The sequence below is a fragment of the Chrysochloris asiatica genome, unplaced genomic scaffold (genome assembly GCF_000296735.1).
Source record: "Chrysochloris asiatica unplaced genomic scaffold, ChrAsi1.0 scaffold00034, whole genome shotgun sequence".
NCBI lineage: Eukaryota > Metazoa > Chordata > Mammalia > Afrosoricida > Chrysochloridae > Chrysochloris > Chrysochloris asiatica.
This window is the reverse complement of record NW_006408552.1, coordinates 16,688,762-16,706,220: the sequence shown is the minus strand read 5'-3', so window position 1 is coordinate 16,706,220 and position 17,459 is coordinate 16,688,762. Positions and strand designations below refer to the sequence as shown.

General features: G+C 42.7%; 1 pseudogene; it reads left to right on the top strand.

Annotated features, from left to right (window-relative positions):
* Positions 1–6,177: 6,177 nt before the first annotated feature.
* On the top strand, positions 6,178–7,027 carry LOC102819714 (annotated as a pseudogene).
* The last annotated feature ends 10,432 nt before the right edge of the window (positions 7,028–17,459 follow it).

Genomic DNA, 17,459 nt, shown 5'->3' with positions numbered 1-17,459 from the left:
AAGGAGCTAAAACATTGGCATCCGCAGCTGAACCAGTGTGTCACAGAAGTGGTTTTTATCTACTTTGTAACACCTATTTTCTGTAGCGTTCAGTAAGTAGCTGTTACATACAGGGCTCTCCATTTGGGTCTCTCTGAGATCCAGGAATGAGGAACTTGCCATCAGAGCCTAGCCTCTGAACCACTGCATATTGAAAAGGGAAATAAAACAAGGACTGAAATCACAGGTGGAGAGTCCTAAGTGCCATCCAAGAGGACTGGAGTGCCACCGGAAAGCATACCACAGAGGCATTGTCCCTGAGAAAGTGGCCCTTGAGACAACAGAATTTATAAAGCTGTAGAAGGTGGAGTCCTGGTGTAGCACTGTGGGTTAATGCACTGGACTGCAAGGTCAGGTTGAACCCCAAGGTCTGCAGTTCAAGCTCAACAACTGCTCCTTGGAAACCCTATACAGAGTTGCTATGAGTCAGAATCGATTTGATGGCATGTAACGACAACAAAGATAGAAGGTGTAACCCTGGTGGGGCACTTTAGGAGCAGTACTGGACTACCAATGACAAGGTTGGCAGTTCAAACTCACCAGCTGCTCCTCGGAGCCAGAACTGACTTGACAGCACTTAACAACATCAAAGATTGAAAAAGACGCACATTGCATGTGGTGGGAAGTTGGGCAGAGGGATTTGGGGGACCTCAGGGAGCAGGAGGAGGTCTAATGTGACTGGAGTGATGGTCATTCATCAGCAGAGGAGTAAGAACTAAGGATGAAAAGCTGGTTAGGCTTCAGACTCCACCTCCACCCTCACCATTCCCAGAAGGGAACAGAATCCCAATTTAAGGTGGTTGCTAAGGCAGAAACTTCTAAAGTACCTGTGGCAAGAAACATTGAATGAACTGAGTCATATTCCAAGCCCCACAAAAATTTTGGAATGAAAAGAGAATGGGATTTTCCCATGAACTTTCTGAAGCCCTCTCGCATGATTTTTACGAACCTTGCTTTTGGTAGGTGATGTCGAGTCGGTTCTGACTCACAGTGACTCTGCACAGTACAAGGAAACACTGCCTGGTCCTGCAACATCCTCACGATTGCTCATTGCTGCTGTCATTGTACCAGTTCTTGAACTTAGTGGAGGGCATTATGATTTAAAAGGGTTCTGTGTTTACATTTGAGAAATTAACAGTTCTGAGAGCCCTGGTGTGGCACAGTAGGATAAGCACTGGGTTACAAGTTCAATTCAAACCAACCAGCCACCCCTTGGAAACCATATTCAAGGTCACTATGAGTCAGATCCAACTCAATGGCACACAACAACAACAACTGTAAGACTTGCTAGGGCAAAGATGTCACTTTGGAAACTTGTACTTCCCAAATTAAACATCACTTTAATCCTTGCCTCAGGTTCTGCTTTTTTGAGGACCTGTGCAAGGACTAAATCCTGTTTGCATTGAGCATTTGTGACCAGTGTTTCACAAGATGTACTTTGGGAATTGGCAGTCTTCTGGCTGGAGGCTGGACTGCAGCATTGTGCATGAGGAACGGCCACTTCTATAAAGAGTCCAGGCAAGACAGCAAGAGAACAAGAAAGGCCAATAACATCCAGTATGCTGTTGTTTAAGGGAGTCAGAAGTTAAAAGAAATAGAGGAGCAAGAGCAGAAGATTTGGAAATAGTTCTCCGGCACTGACTGGGGAAGAGATGGGAGTGGGAGCTTGGTGTGGGAGGGAAAGTAAAGAAAAGGTAGGAGATGGTAGCATTTGAGTCTGGAAAGAGGAAGGACAAGGAGCTTTATGGAGAAGGGGCTGGGGCTGATCCTGGAAGCAAGGGCAGAGTCAGAGGGTGCTAAGCCCCTGAGAGCCTGGAAAGAGGAAGTGTCACCACACAGAAGGAAACCCGTCCGGGTCCTTGGCTTTGTTATCTAGGTGAGTAACAGAGGCCAATGGACCCCACTGCATTAGGAGGGCACCCTGGATGCGACTGAGCTGGAACTAAGAATTTGAGTTATTTGTAGATGGAAGAGGAGTTCTGGTGGAGAAATGGTTAATTACCAAAAGGTCTTCAGCTCTAACCTACCAGCCACTCCATGGGAGAAAGATATGGCAGCCTGTTTCTATAAAGATGACAGCTTGGGAACTCCATGGGGCAGTTCTACTCTGTCCTAGGGGGTCTCTATGACTCAGGATCTTCTCAATAATAGTGGGCTGGTTGGGGTTGGATTCACTTCAAAAGGAACCCTGAAGGTACAGTGCATTCAGCATTGGACTGCTAGCCTAAAGGTCGGCAGTTTGAACCCACTAGCCGCTGCTTAAGAGAAATTGTGCAATCTGCTTCCATCAAGATTAACCTTGGAAACCCAATGGTTCGTTCCACTCTGTCTTTCAGGGTCGGTATGAGTGTGGGTTGACTTGACAGCAACAAGTTTAGTAAAGGAAAGGAGAGAGAGAGAGATTGGCAGCTAGAAAGTCTTTTGGGGTTACAGAAAATGTAAGGTAGAGAGAAACAAATCTAAACCCCAAACAGATTATAGTTACTTTTGCCTGGAAAGATATGGTATAATTTTTGTCAATGGGGAAATAAATCCATCTCTTCTACTTTTTGAGACCAGTGGCAAAAGGACTAGGAAGACGATGGATGTTTCTGCTCCTCTGCTATTTCACTGTTGCTCAAGGAGACAGGGACAGACCTGGCTCTTTGTTCCAGCAAGATCGCCAGTGAATTTTGGCAAAAAGTGGTAACCCCAGACTGGCTCACTGGGTGGAACAGAGCTGGATTGCTGGTTTATAGTAAAATCCATTGGTGTCCAGTTGCTTCTGGCTTATATTAACCCTGTAGGTAATAGAAGAACTGCTCCTCAGCATTTCTGAGACTATAAATCTTTATGGGATCAGAATGCCTCTTTCTCCCAGCTAGCAGTAGGTGGGTTTAGATTACCAACCTTGTGGTTTGCAGTCTAACATCTGTCTCACAGCCACACCAAGTCTCCTGTGTTTAGTAAAGTGAAGGGAATAGACTAAGGATGAGATCCAAGTAAAACAGAGAAACAGAGAGTAGAGGGTAGAAATGAAAATTTTTACAATGTTAGATTTAGACATGAAGTCATGTGTTGTAGTGAAATGCCATCAAGTCAGTTCAATTTACAGAGACCCTGTATATGTTTTCCGAGGAGTGACTGGTGATTTTGAACTACCAACTTTGCAGTCTAGTGCTTATCCTACAGTGCTACACCAGGACCTCAACTCATAAACTTTATTATTTTTTTGAAGTTCAGTAACTGGGGTTGAGGAGGATGCCATTGGGCCTGAAAGTCAGACAAGAGTGTGATAAGCAGAAAGGTTTTCATAAACTTGGACATATAGGAATGAGGGAGCCACACTAGGTACATTTCAGATTGGCTGCCAGGCACTTTGTTTAGGTAAGCACTAGAGTTACTAACTGAAAGGTTGTTGGTTCAACCATACCCAAGGGGACCTTGGCAGACAGGCTTTACCCAAGGGGACCTTGGCAGACAGGCTTGGCAAACTACTTCTGAAAGTTCACAGCCTTGGAAACCCTCTGAGGCCAGTTCTACTCTACCTATCGGGTTGTTAGGAGTTAGGACCTACTTGAAGGTAGGGGTACAGTCGGCCTAACAAGAGTTCTTGGGAAGAGAAGGCTGAGCAGATGTGCTTCACCCAGAGGTGTGGGGCTGGGGTGCAGGGAGAGAGGAAGGCTTTCTAGAATCACACACAGATGGCTCAGTTACATGATGGGCATGGACCTTGAGCTGTGCACAGAGCAAACACGCTCTGTGTGTTGCTCAGAGGAGCTAGTCTTCAGGGGGCCAGCAAAGAGGAGGAGGGTGTGGGATGCCCCACAGTGTTTGGAAGACATTTTATTACAATGTCAAAGGTCACTGTTGCCTGGGTATTTTGGGGTTTCTTAATGTTTCCTAGGCACTCACCAGGAAGGAGAGAGGCCGGCATCTTGGGGATATGTTCTTCTAAGCGCACCAATGGAATGAGGATTCTAGGAGTGATGGTTGTTCTTTTAAGCACTGTGGATCCACACAGGGTCAGTGTAGCTGCTAACTCCAGTAGGCAAGGAGAGGGAAAGGAAGGAGCGAGGGGAATGTGGGGCACACTGCAGAGATTTGGGGATTGGTGTTGGTGGCACAGTACCTGGCTGCTAACTGAAAGATTGGAGGCTCCGGTCTACCCAGAAGACAGGCCTGGTGATCTATGTCCAAAAGATCTACCATTGAAAACTCCTGAGAGTGCAGTTGTGCTCTGACACACACACAGGGGCACCATTCTTCGGGGTGGACTTGAATGTAAGTGGTATTGGCACTGGTGGAGGGTATGAGGTGACGTCCGATCAGTGAGGGATTCTTGGGTGTTTGGAAATCTCCCTGAAAGAGCTAGTTATGGGTCCAGAGACCATGTTGCTGCCTAGTCAGCTTTGACTCGTAGTATCCTTATGTACAACAGAGCGACCTCATAATCATTGTTATGTTTGAGCCCATTGTTGCAGCCAATGTGTCGGTCCATCTCATTGAGGGTCTTCCTCTTTTTCACTGACCTACTTTACCAAGCGTGAAGTCCTTCTCCATGACATGTCCAAAATACAAGAGAAAAAGTCTCGCCACCTTCCCTTCTAAGGAAGCTGAGTTCCAGCGAAGAAAGCACACAGTTCAGTCCTATATCAGAATTTTTCTCATGGACTTAGGAATGGGGGAATGATTGAGAATGTAGTGGTCAAATTGAAGGCAGAGACAAAGGAGTGAGGGGGTGGAGGAAGACGAGAAGAGAGAGATGTAGAAAATGATGCTGAGCGTTGCCTGCTCTGGGGCTTCCTTGTCAACTAGCAGTCCTCCACATGCACGCACCTCGGTCCACATCTGAATGCTAAGCATCTCCAGGGCAGGACCTCAGCTTCTCCTTTGTATTCTGTGTAGCTGGCACAGTGCCTTCCGTGTATTAAACGTTCAATGAGAATGTGTTGGATGGCTCATTGACCCAATAAATTTATGTCTATGCCAATACAGAAATGTTCTTGAAAAGCTGTGGGTAAATCAATTCTTTGTAAATTGAATCTTATTTTCAGTGTACCAGGGATGTGCAGCATTTAAAGGATCCTGAGATGCATCTTTCGAAGGAACCCTAGTGGCACAGTCGTTAAAGAGATCAACCACTAACCAAAAGGTCAGTGGTTCTAACCCACCAGGAGAAAGATGTGGTAGTTTGCTTCCATAACAATTTACAGCAGTTCTCCTCTAACCTGTAGGGTCATTGTAAGTCAGAATTAACTCACTATCATTGGGTTTGGTTTGGGGTTCAGCTGCATCTTCCATATATCTCAGAGTCCTTTTACTGTGTTACTCTCTATTGATGGATAAGGTAGTTGCTCAGAAAGAGTAGAATAAATGAAGTGACTTGGCCTAATCTGATTTGTCAGTCAACTGTAAGATTCCTGAAAGGAAAATGTGCCTATTGTCTTAGTGGAGTATGATTCAGTTAAAAACCCAGCTGTGGGGTTTTCTAACACAAGATTAATAACATCACCTTGTTGGCTGTCTTTGTGTGTCATCTGTAGATACTCAGGAGCTTTGTTTAAATTAAAACATCATTTTTGTAATATACTAACGAGTAAAGAATCTTCTGAACATTTTATCAGTTTATGGCCAGTTTTTTTTTTTTTTTAAAGAAGCACAAAACAAACAAAGCTTCTAGTCAGGAAGGTTCACCTATGGGAGGCCCCTGGTTCAAAGCATTCTTCCCGTGATTTGCATGAGGATGATGAACAGACTGGGAAGATGCCAAGTCCTGGGGATGCTGAGGGGTGTGCTCCAAGATGCATTCAGCATTGAGGTGATAAAAACCTTTTCAGTCAGTGTTGACATGGGAAGTGCGAGAAAGATGTGGAAAAAGATTTTACTAATAAACCTTTTGGGTACCTCACTGATTGAATTATTCATTTAAAATTGATCGGGTTTTATCAACATCTGTATTGGTTTGATTTAGTTTCTTCTGACCATGTTGTAGAATAAAGTGATTGATTAGACGTGAGCAACTTTAGGGGAGAAAAAGCAAAATGTATTTGGATTGCTCTTTGGGATGATGTGAATAAAAGAATGAGTCAGAGGAAGGGAGTGTGGTGGTCTCACTAGCAGTGTTGTGCAGTGGGTGCTTGGAACTGGAGGGTCGATATGCCCCGGTATGTGCAGCTGGTGATGGGCCCCTGCAGGTAGCGTGAAGAGCATCTACTGTACCACCATAGTCTGGCACTGCGAAGCCCTCAGTCGGCCTGTCCAAGTTGTGAACCTAGATCCTGCAGCAGAACACTTCAACTACTCCCTGATGGCCGACGTTTGGGAACAAATCAAGGTGAATGACATAATGGAGGATGACTCCTCCCAATGGAGGCTTGGCGTTTTGCACGGAGTACTTTGCTCATAATTTTAACTGGCTTGAGAGCAGTCTGGGCCATGTTGAGGACGACTATATCTTTTCTGACTGTGCAGGTCAGACTGAGCTTTACATTCACTGCCTGTGATGAAACAGCTCATTCATCAGCTGGAACAGTGGGGGTGCCAAGTCTGTAGGGTTTTTCTTGTGGATTCTCAATTTATGATTGGATTCTTCAAGTTCTTTTCTGGCATTATGGTAGCCCTGAGCGCATAGCACTCTAGAGATTCCACAGGTGAACATCATGTCGAAAATGGATCTGCTGAGTAGGAAAGCTAAAAAGGAAATTGAAAAGTTTCTAGATCCAGATGTGTATTCTTTGTTAGATGATTCTACAAGTGACTTAAGCAAAAAATTCAAGAAACTGACTAAAGCTATGTGTGGACTGATACACGACTACAGCATGGTGCGGTTTCTACCTTGTGATCAGTCGGATGAAGAAAGCATGAACATTGTATTACAGCATATTGATTTTGCCATTCAGTATGGATTCAGTATGGTGAAGACTTGGAATTTAAAGAACCAATGGAACATTAAGATGAGTCCTCATCTATGTTTGATGAATAGTTTCAAGAATACCATAATGAATGACTTTCCTAAAAAGTGACTATGTATGCGAAGAGCTTGAAGCTGGACCCACAGAATATTCACGTTGAGGAATGCAGGAGTAGAAAACCACTTATTTTCAGGGAAAGAAATACTACTTGGTTCTTTTTTTTATCAGTAGGTGCCTGAACCATGTTCTGAGTTATTCTGCTGCTGGCATTGTTTAAACCACATCAATTTAGATTTTAAGAGTTGAATAAAATGATTATATATAGATTTGTATATAACATAAATCATCACCTGGTCTACCAGTCTAGCATTATTTTTCTGTTAGTTTTTTTTTTTTTTTAAGGGGTTGCGGGGGTCAATGAGACTGACACTGATGGTAATAAAATATACATATGTTAAAAAAAAGAGAGAGAGAGAGAGAGAGTCAGAATGTGTGTTTGGCTCTCAGCTCTTTTTATCGTTATTTGAACATGCGTGTGCTTGTCTAAAATGAAATTCAGGTTCTTCTAAATTAAGCTTAAGGTGAATGGGATAAAGATTAACTAGGGGAGACACTGCTCTTGTGTTTGGGTTTTATTTTCTTGACACAGAGTCCTGAATTGGATATGGAGGCAGGGCTTGATTTGTATAGATGTTGTTGTAAAGTTGGTTCTGACTCATATAGGCCCTGTATAGGGTTTCTGAGGAGCCGCTGGTAGTTTTAAACTTTCGACCTTGTGGTTCACAGGGCAAAGCTGTATGGATATTAGTTAGCTGCTGTTTATAGATGTTGACTCTGCAGGGGAGAAATTTTTTCTCCCATTTTACAGGTGTGGAAACTGAGGCTCACAAGGCTAAAGAATCACCTGGTCAATGGGGGTCTGTTTTACATCAGGGTACATACTGTTTCTGCTCTCCCTCTAAGGCCATCCATGCCTCCAGTATTTTATGGATATAATTCTTGTCAGCTGTAGGGATCACACAATAAAGTGAATCACAGGCATTGTTTGCTTTCCTGATGTGGTGCTGCAGGACAATGCCCAGGACCTCAAGGTTGGTTTGAATTGCAAACTCCCCAGCCACTCCTTGGAAACCCTATACAGGGTCTCTGTGAATCAGAACTGACTTGAGGGCACTTAGCAACAACACAGATAAGGAGTTTTAGTGTGGTGCTGTAGATTAAGCCCTGGACCACTAACTGCAAGGTCAATGGTTCAAATCCATCAACTGGTCCTTGGAAACCCCATATAGGGTTGCTATAAATCGGAATCAACTCAATGCTGTTAACAACAGCAACAGCATTGCAGGCAAAAGTGATGTTTACACTAGACTGTATAACATTGTGGATGTTTACACTAGACTGTATAACATTGTGGATGTATACACTAGACTGTATAACATTGTGGATGTATACACTAGACTGTATAACATTGTGGAAAAGCTTTAAATATGGGGAGAATGACCAAACTATGCTACAGAGACACAAAGTGAGCACAGGTGAACTGACCTTCAATTCATAAAAAACCAAACATAGAATGGAGCATCCATGAAGCACAATAAAGCGGATTTTAATAAAACAATGCCTGCGTCTACATCGTAATGTCTTCACAGGTCATTATCATTTGAGCAACTTGAAAAGTGTGGCTAAATAGAATATTTACATTATCCAAACTCTCAATTTTTCTGCTTATCATGGTCCCCAATTAAACCAGAATTGGATGTTTCTTGAGCTAGTTAGATGGTGGTGTGCTGGGATCTCCCCCAAACTTATGGGAGGTGTAAAGTTTATTTTCATTTTAGCATATGTTATGGGAGTACAGTGGGTCCATAGGGTAAGCACTGGACTGCGAACCACAAGGTCAGTAGTTCAAGCCTACCAATTGTGCTCTGTAGGAGATAGGTGAGGCTTTCTGCTCCCGCAAAAGTTTTAAGGCCTCAGAAACCCTATACAAGCTTGCTCTGAGTTGAAACCGACTCCACAGCACTTAACAGCAACATAAATCTGCTATAGGATATGAAATAAACTATATATGGATTTTGAAAGTTAAAACCCAAAAATGATAAGTGTAGCTTGTAGCAAGTAGCTTTAGGCTGTACCCCCAGACTTTGGGGGTACCTGTTGAGTTTCTTCATTTGTTATTGGTACTTTTGAATCAAAGGCTAATTTCATGGTGTTCAAAGTTAAGAGATGGGTAGATTTAAACTGTTTACTTCCTCTCCTGTTTCTATATTCTAGGCCTTTCTTTTAATGAAAGCATACAGAGAAATAATTCATTGAATCTTCATTGTACAAACTTCCTTTCAGTATTCTAGGAAACAATTATTTGTCCATGAATAAATCATAAAATATTTCAAAATAATTCCCTGTTTTCTACAACCCATAGAGTTGTGAAATATATGTGTCTATGAAAGATTCATACTCCTCTAGAATCAGATATATTCTGGAAGGGTCCTCTAGACAATCTGTAGTGAGTCCTGGTTTGGCTCTGTGGTATAAAGCACTGAACTGCAAGGCCGATTGGAATCACAAGCAGTTCGAACTCACTAGCTGCTCCTTGGCAATCCTATGCAGGGTTGCTATCAATCGAAACCGACTCGATGGCACTTGACAACAGCAACAACAAATGAACAATGCTATCTATACTCAGAATCCAGTTTAGAAGGCAGATTACAAATAAAGTGGAAACAAACTCTGAGGAACAAATGTGCTATATTTAAAACATATGTTGTTGTTAGGAGCCATGAATTTGGTACCTATGTACTACAGAATGAAACAGTGCCTGGTCCTGCACCATTCTCCCAGCTGTTGCTAGTTAATCCATTGTTGCAGACACTGTTCTAATCCATCATGTGGATGCACTTCCTCATTTTTCATGGTCCTCTACTTTACCAAGCATCATGTCCTCCTTTAGGGATTGGTCCCTCCTGATAACATGTCCAAGGTATATGAGACAAAGATTTGACACCCTCCCTTCTAAGGAACATTTCTGGAGTCCTGGTGTGGTGCTTGCTGTAGGCCACAGAACAAACCACAGAGTCGGCAGTTCAAACCCACCAGCTGCTCTTTAGAAACACTGTACCAGGGCAGCTATGAGTTAGAACTGACTCGATGGCACTTAACAACAATAACAAAGAAGCATTTCTAGCATACCAGTACTTCTTCCATGACAGATGTATTCATTCTTCTGGCAGACTGTGGTACATGCAACATTTTTCACCGTACATGCAACATTCTTCACCAACACCATCATTCAAAGGCATCCATTCTTCTTTGGGTCAGGTGACATCTTTGCTTTCTAACTCTTAAGTCTTTTGTAGCAGATTTGCCCAATGTAGAATGCCTTTTGATTTCTTACTGCTGTTTCTTATGGGTGTTGATTTTGGATCCAAGGTAAATGAAATTCTTGACAACTTCAATCTTGTCTCCATGGTCCAGTTGTGAGGATTTTTGTGTTATTTATTTTGACATGTAATCCATACTGAAGGCTGTGTAGTCTTTGCTCTTCATCTGTCAGTGTTTCAAGTTCTCTTCAATTTCAAGATAACCAGCAAGGATGTACTATCTGCATATTGCAGGTTGTTAAAATTATAGAGCAAATCTGATTTAATAAAGAAAACTGAGTTGATCATTTAAAATACTTTACCATGTTGTTATTGTTTGTAAGTGTTGTCAAGTTGGTCTGACTCAAAGTGACCCCATATAAGGTTTCCTAGGAGCAGATGGTGGATTTGAACCACCAACCTATCCTATAGCACCACAATAGGACTTCAGATATTTTGCTTAGCTTCTGATAAGTGAATGGTATAAGGTCTTTGAGATGACTAAGTCACAGTCATTTCTTGGTTTCTACAAACAAGGCCTATGAATTCAACTGGGAAGTAGATAAGTGTATTTTGAAGAAGATTGCTGATTTTGAATAGATGAGTGCAGGGTTCTGAGCCTTAGCTGCACATTGGAATCTCAAGGGAAACTGAAAATGACTGATGCCTGAACCCTCTTCCCCAGACATTCAATTTAATTGGTTTGGGCTTTGGTGTGATTATCAAGATTAAAAATAAAAACCCAAACTAAAGTGCACCCGAAGTGAAACCCCATTGCTTTTGATGTCATCATTCTTCAGTTGCATTTGGCTGTATTTTTTAAACCTGTTCCTGTGGAGTCAATCCCGACTCATAGTGGTCCCACTGGCCAGAGTCAAACTGCCTCAGTTTCCAAGGCTGTGGCCTCTCTCTCCTGTGGGTCTAATTCCCCAACCTTTCAATTATCAGTCAAGTGCTTGACTACTGTGCCATGCCACCGGGACTCCTTCTTTAAAGGGCTTGTTGTAGTAATTCTGAGGAAGGCAGCCCAGATCAATTTATAGGCAATTGGCGGCATTGGCCTTGATCTTTAAAGTTGTGATGTTTTAGATCCCAGGGCTACACTCAGTGCTGCTCTTTTCTTTTTGCAGCATCATAATATGGAGTGTCAGGATCTCAGGTTTTGAAACCTCCCAACAGGCCCCTTTCCTAAGTTCTGAGGCTGCAGGCGCTGGCGGGACCTAGCTAGCTATTCATTTCGTGCTTTTTTCTGATTGACACAGGCAGTCACGGAAGGAAGGTCTCATTCCTATCTGAATGTCCTTTATCTATCTGCCATGGGGCTTGGTATTGGGGACTTTGAGAAAGTCATACAATTAAAGGGGTATTGTGTTCTGGCTGCTCAAACCAACATTCAAAGGCACAAATGCCAAAATCCCTGGAACGTCCTACTTTGGAAGAGCATGCCCAGAGTGTCTCTAGGTGTATTTCTTGGTAGAATTTGTCATGGGCCTACTGTGTGCTTTTGAGATGGGAAACCTCTGTGGTTGTGAGTCAGGCCAAGCTGCAGGAATGTAATTTTCACTCCTGTTGAATAGTGAGTGCGTGTGCATGCTTGCACACAGGGATACATATGAATGTCCATTTTGTTGGTATTTCACACTCATTTTTTAAATGGTTTGCAGGATCTGTCAAAAAAAAAAAGCAATTTTCATTTGCAAACCTTCAAATAAGCAATCTTATAACTTTGGTGTGGCATTGTGGGCTAATGTGTCAGACTGCAAAGTGGTTCAAGCTGACCACCTGCTCCTTGGAAACCCTATACAGGGTCACTGTGGGTCGGAATTGACTCGACGGCACTTCACAACAACAATAACTTTGGTGAGAAGCTTTGTAAGAAGTGCTGGTAGCATAGTGGTTATGAGTCAGGTTGCTAACCTCAAAGTTAGAAATTCAAAACTACCAGCTGTTCTGTGGGAGAAGGAGGAGGTTTTCTGCTCCTGTAAAGATTTACAGCCTCGAAAACCCTATGTGGGGTCGCTATGAGTCGGAACTGACTCCATGGCATACCACCACCATAACTTTGGTTGGAGTATCAGGCTTCATAGGCCTGAAGTGGGATCCACAGGTTAAAAAGCACGGATTTAAATACATTTCTGCAAAAGGCTACTTTTCTTTCATGCTCTCATGCAGATGACAAACAAGACCGTGGATATGGTCCTAGAGAGAAACAAATGAATATATTTTTACCATTTGAGTAAATTATAGTTTTGAAACTGGTAAGGCTAGTGCATCTCCCACCATTGCCTCTATTTTTGGCCATAATGGAGAAAGTATTTCAACCTGATTGCTGCCTGTGGTGTGTGTCTGCCAAGGGAGGGATTTCTTAGCATTTAACTGACCACCTGCTGATACTTTATTTCCTTAGAACTCTTCAAGTCATTATAAGAATCACCCAACAGTTTGAAATCAAAATGATGTCTTAGCATACAGTGTCAGCTATCTATCCTGAAAAGATTACGCATCATTTTAAAATATAATTGCCAATTTTCATCTCCCTGCCCTCTTACATCCAAATATTTCTGAATAGCAGAATCCTTGCAAACTGAGGATCAGTGTTCATGTGCTTGGAGTCTTGTAAATTTGAGACACTGTCTCTAGTTTAAACTTTTAATAATCCAGATATTTATAGCTCTATGCATTATCCTTTTCTCCCTCTGAACCTTTTTGCTACCTTCTCCCTACATTTCGATGATGCTGTTTGTGGCTCCTGACTGCTGCTGCTGAATTCTGTGGAGTGAAGGTTATTTATTATTTTTTGTTTGTTTCTTCTCTGAGCTGGCTTCTCGCCCCTGTTTACTTATCTCTGTTCTGTTTCCTTTCTTAACTGCTAGCAGAGATTCTTTTCCATGTCATTGTGTAACCCACAGCCGGCTGGCAAGACAAGTAAACTCTTGCTGCTGTGTATGAGAATGGTGTGTGTAAATGTCAGTACTTTATACAAAGAAAAACTTGGCTGAATTCTAACTCCAGACTCAGCTTAGATTACCTGCCTCATCTGAAACATTTTAGCTCATTATTCAAAAGTATATGTTTGCTGTGAGGCTTTAAAGCACTGGAAAGTTTAGCAAAAGGACTTTTGGACATATATCCTGTAATGCTCTTGAGGTGAATGTAGAATGGGGTGGCGGGTAGGGGAGATTAACTTGGCATCTTGGTCCTTCCTGCCTTCCTTTAGTTTACTAGAAGGGGCATTTGGGCAGTTTAAACATGTATCCAGAAAACGAGAGCTCATTTTTATATATACAGTTGATGCAAATACAAAATACGCATTGCAGTGGGATCTTCTTGGGGTACAGAAAAACAGACCCTGCCTCTGTCTGACTGTTGGAGTGCTTGTGTGGCACTGTAGGATAAGCGATAGACTGCTAGTCACGGTTTAGCGGTTTAAACCCACCAGCTGCTCCCCAGAAAAAAAGATTTGATTTTCTGCTCCTGTAAAGATTTACAGCCTTGGAAACCATATAGGGGGCAACTCTCCTCTGTCATAGGGCTGCCAAGAGTTGGAATTGATTCCATGGCAGTAAGAGTTACCTATTGGGATAGATACTTGCATTTGGGAGCCCTGGTGTGATGCTATAGGATACAGCACTGGACTGCTAAACACAAGTTCAGTGGTTCAAACCCACCAGCTGCTATACAGATTCGCTATGAGTTGAAACCAACTTGATGGCATTTAACAACACCAACAACACATGTATGTATCTGCAATAAGCTAGTGAGTGGTGTCCTACTGAAAGATGTCTTAGGCATTTTAAGGTTAATTTCTTGATATTCAGAACCTATGAACACAGTAATGCTTCTCAGAACCTCAAGTCTGTGGAAAAGACACATTTTTCCATCACCAACTAAGGCATTGGTGATGGAAAATGTGATTGAGCATTAGACTGCTAACTAAAAGGTTGCTGATTCCAAATCTACTAGCCATTCTGTGGGAGAAAGTTGTGGCAGTCTGCTGCCATAGAGTCATAGCCTTGTAAATCCTGTGGATTCCTGGTGTGGCACTGTAGGATAAACATGGGATGTGAACCACAAAATCAGCAGTTCAAACCTACCAGTTGCTCCTTAGAAACCCTGCTCAGGGTCACTATGGTTCAAAATCGACTGAAGGCACATAACAGCAACAACAAACTCTATGGGGAACTCCTGGTGTGGCACTGTAGGATCAGTGCTGGACTGCGAATCACAGCATCAGTGGTTCAAACCCACGGGTCGTTCCCTGAAAACCCTATATGGGGTCTCTATGAGTCAGAACCAACTCAAGGACACTTACTAACAACAACAACAAACCCTATGGGGAAATTTTACTCTATCCTATAGGGGTTCTGATGAATTGGAATCCATTCGATGGTAACAGGTTTATTTACTTAGCAGTTGCTACCCTGAGTTTTCTTCTTGTTTGCTGCCGTTGAGTGAGTCCTGATTCATGGGGACCCTGTGCACAGTAACACCAACTACTGTGATCCACAGGATTTTCAGTGGCTGATTTCAGAAGTAAGATTACCAGGCCTTTCTCCCTATTTCATCTTAGTCCAGAAGTGCCACTAAAACCTATCCAGCTTCATCGCGACATACAAGCCTCCACTGACAGGTAGTAACTGTGCCTGACGTCTCCCACACAGAAAACCAGATTCAACCACAGAACCAGCAGCATCTCTAAGCTTCTTTCTAGTGTAGAGTGGGTAGGGGAAGTAGACAAAAATGCCCCTACAACCAGTCTGAGAATGGCACATTCCTGAGAAGTCCTGATCATGGGTCCGTCGTGCCTTTCCCTGAATTTTGCTTTGCTGTTAGTTGCTGTGAAGCTGGTTCCGACTCTTAGCGATCCTGTGCCCGCACAGAACAAGACACTGCCTGGCCAGTCCTGCCTCCTCCTCCTCATTGTTACTGTGTCTGAGCTCATTGATGCAGCTTGTTCACAGTCTTCCTTTCTTTCACTGACTCTCTGTTTTACCAAGCATGATGCCCTTCTCAATGCTGGCCCTTCCCAAGGCCAGGACCAGTTTTGCTTTACATAGCGATTCCATAACTCTAGTAGTACTTAGCTTGTCTTAGTATGTTTCTTCCTGTTTTGAACATGGTTATTTTGAAGAAAATGTTGAAAACACCTCCTCACATTGTTTTTGCTCCTTATTTTCAAATGTTTTGATCTACCTCTACTTTTCAGCCTCCAAAGAAAGGGACCCTGGGCTTCTGGGGAGGACCGCTGAGCTCTGATGAATGTGTGACCATACTTCAGTCAATTGGAGGGCTGTTCTTCTGTGTCTTCCCATGTCTCCCTTCCCACTCTTCATGGCTCACTGTTGCCAGCACCAGGCAAAAGGAGTTCTCCAGAGAGCACAGCGGGCCTGGGAGCATCATCTTTGGAGACATATTTCACTGGTTCTAAATCTGCCTTCAGGCCTGGTGTGGTGCTCTAGGATAAGCCCTGAACTGTTAACCACAATGTCGGCAATTCAAACCCACCAGCTAGTCCTTGGAAACCCTATACAGGGTTGCTGTGAGTTGGAACTTAGATGGCACTTCACAACAACAGTGTTCAACCTGTGTCACTGTCTTGGGCAAACTCTTAACCCTTCTGTATCTCAGTTTTCTCGATTGTAAAAGAGTAAAATTAATTGCATGCCTAGCACAAATAGCTATTATTATCACTTAAGAAATCTACTATTTTAACGGGTCTGTTGTTAGGTTCCAACTCATAGCGCCCCTATGTACAACAGAACAAAGCACTGCCCACACCTGTGCCAACCTCACAATTGTTGCTGTGCTTGAATCCATTGCTGCTGTCACTATGCCAATCCATCTTGTTAGGGGTCTTCCTCTTTTTTGCTGATTCTCCCCTTTACCAAGCGTGATTTCCTTCTCTAGGGACTTGTCCTTCTTGATAATATATCTGAAGTATAAGAGGCAGATATAATCTACAGCCATAAAGCTTAAAGTGTACTACTAGAGGTTTTTAATATGTTTACTTTAGAACATTGTTAAGCACTCCAAAGAAAAACTTTGTATTCATTAGCAGTTGCTCACTGTGCTTCTCCATCACCAGCCATATATTCTAGCTCTATGATGTTTATCTATTCAGAACATTTCATATCAATGGAATCAGACAATATATGGTCCCTTGTGATAGCTACTGTCACTTACTATGATGTTTTCACGGTTCATCCGTGCTGTACCATGTATCAATGCTTAATTTTGTTTTATTGCCTAGAAACATCCTCTTGTATGTTGCTTGTGATTGATGCTACTATAAACATTTGTATGCACATCCTTACCCCTAGGCAAATAAATAACATCGTGATCATTGGGGAAAAGATTGACATTGTCAAAGACTTCATTTTACTTGGATCCACCATCAACACTCTTGGAAACAGCAATCAATAAGTCACATGATGTACTTAGACAAATCTGCTGCACAGCGCCTCTTTAAAGTGTTCAAGAGCAAAGACAGCAGTTTGAGGACTAAGGTGCACCCGATCCAAGTCATGGTATTTTCAATAGCCTCATATGCATGTGAAAGGTGGACTAAAGTTGGAATAAAGAAGAATTGATGCATTTGAGTTATGGTATTTAGAAGAATATTAAAAATACCATAGACTGCTAGAAGAACAAACACATCTGTGTTGGAATAAGTCCAGCCAGAATGCTTCCTAGAAGCAAGGATGGCGAGACTTCATCTCTCATACTTTGGACATGTTGTCAGGAGGGACCAGTCCCTGGAGAAGGACATCATGCTTGGTAAAGTGGAGGATTAGTGAAAAAGAGGAAGGCCTCCAGAACGAGATGATTGACACAGTGGCAGCAGCAATGGGCTGCTTAGCAGCGATTGTGAGGATAGCTTGGGACCCAGTGGTGTTTCATTCTGTTGTTCATAGGGTTGCTGAGTCAGAACCAACTTGACGGCACCTAGCAGCAATGACAATAATACAAGTTTTTTTTTTTTGGTCGTATGTTTTCATTCCTTTAGGTATCTCCCTAGGAGTGGAATTGCCTGATCTCATGGTAGCTCAATATCTAACATTCTGTGAAACTTCCAAACGATTTCCCATCCCACCAGCAATTTATGACACTTCCTGTTTCCCCACTTTCTTCCCAACACCTGTTATTGTCCATCTTTTCTATGTAATAT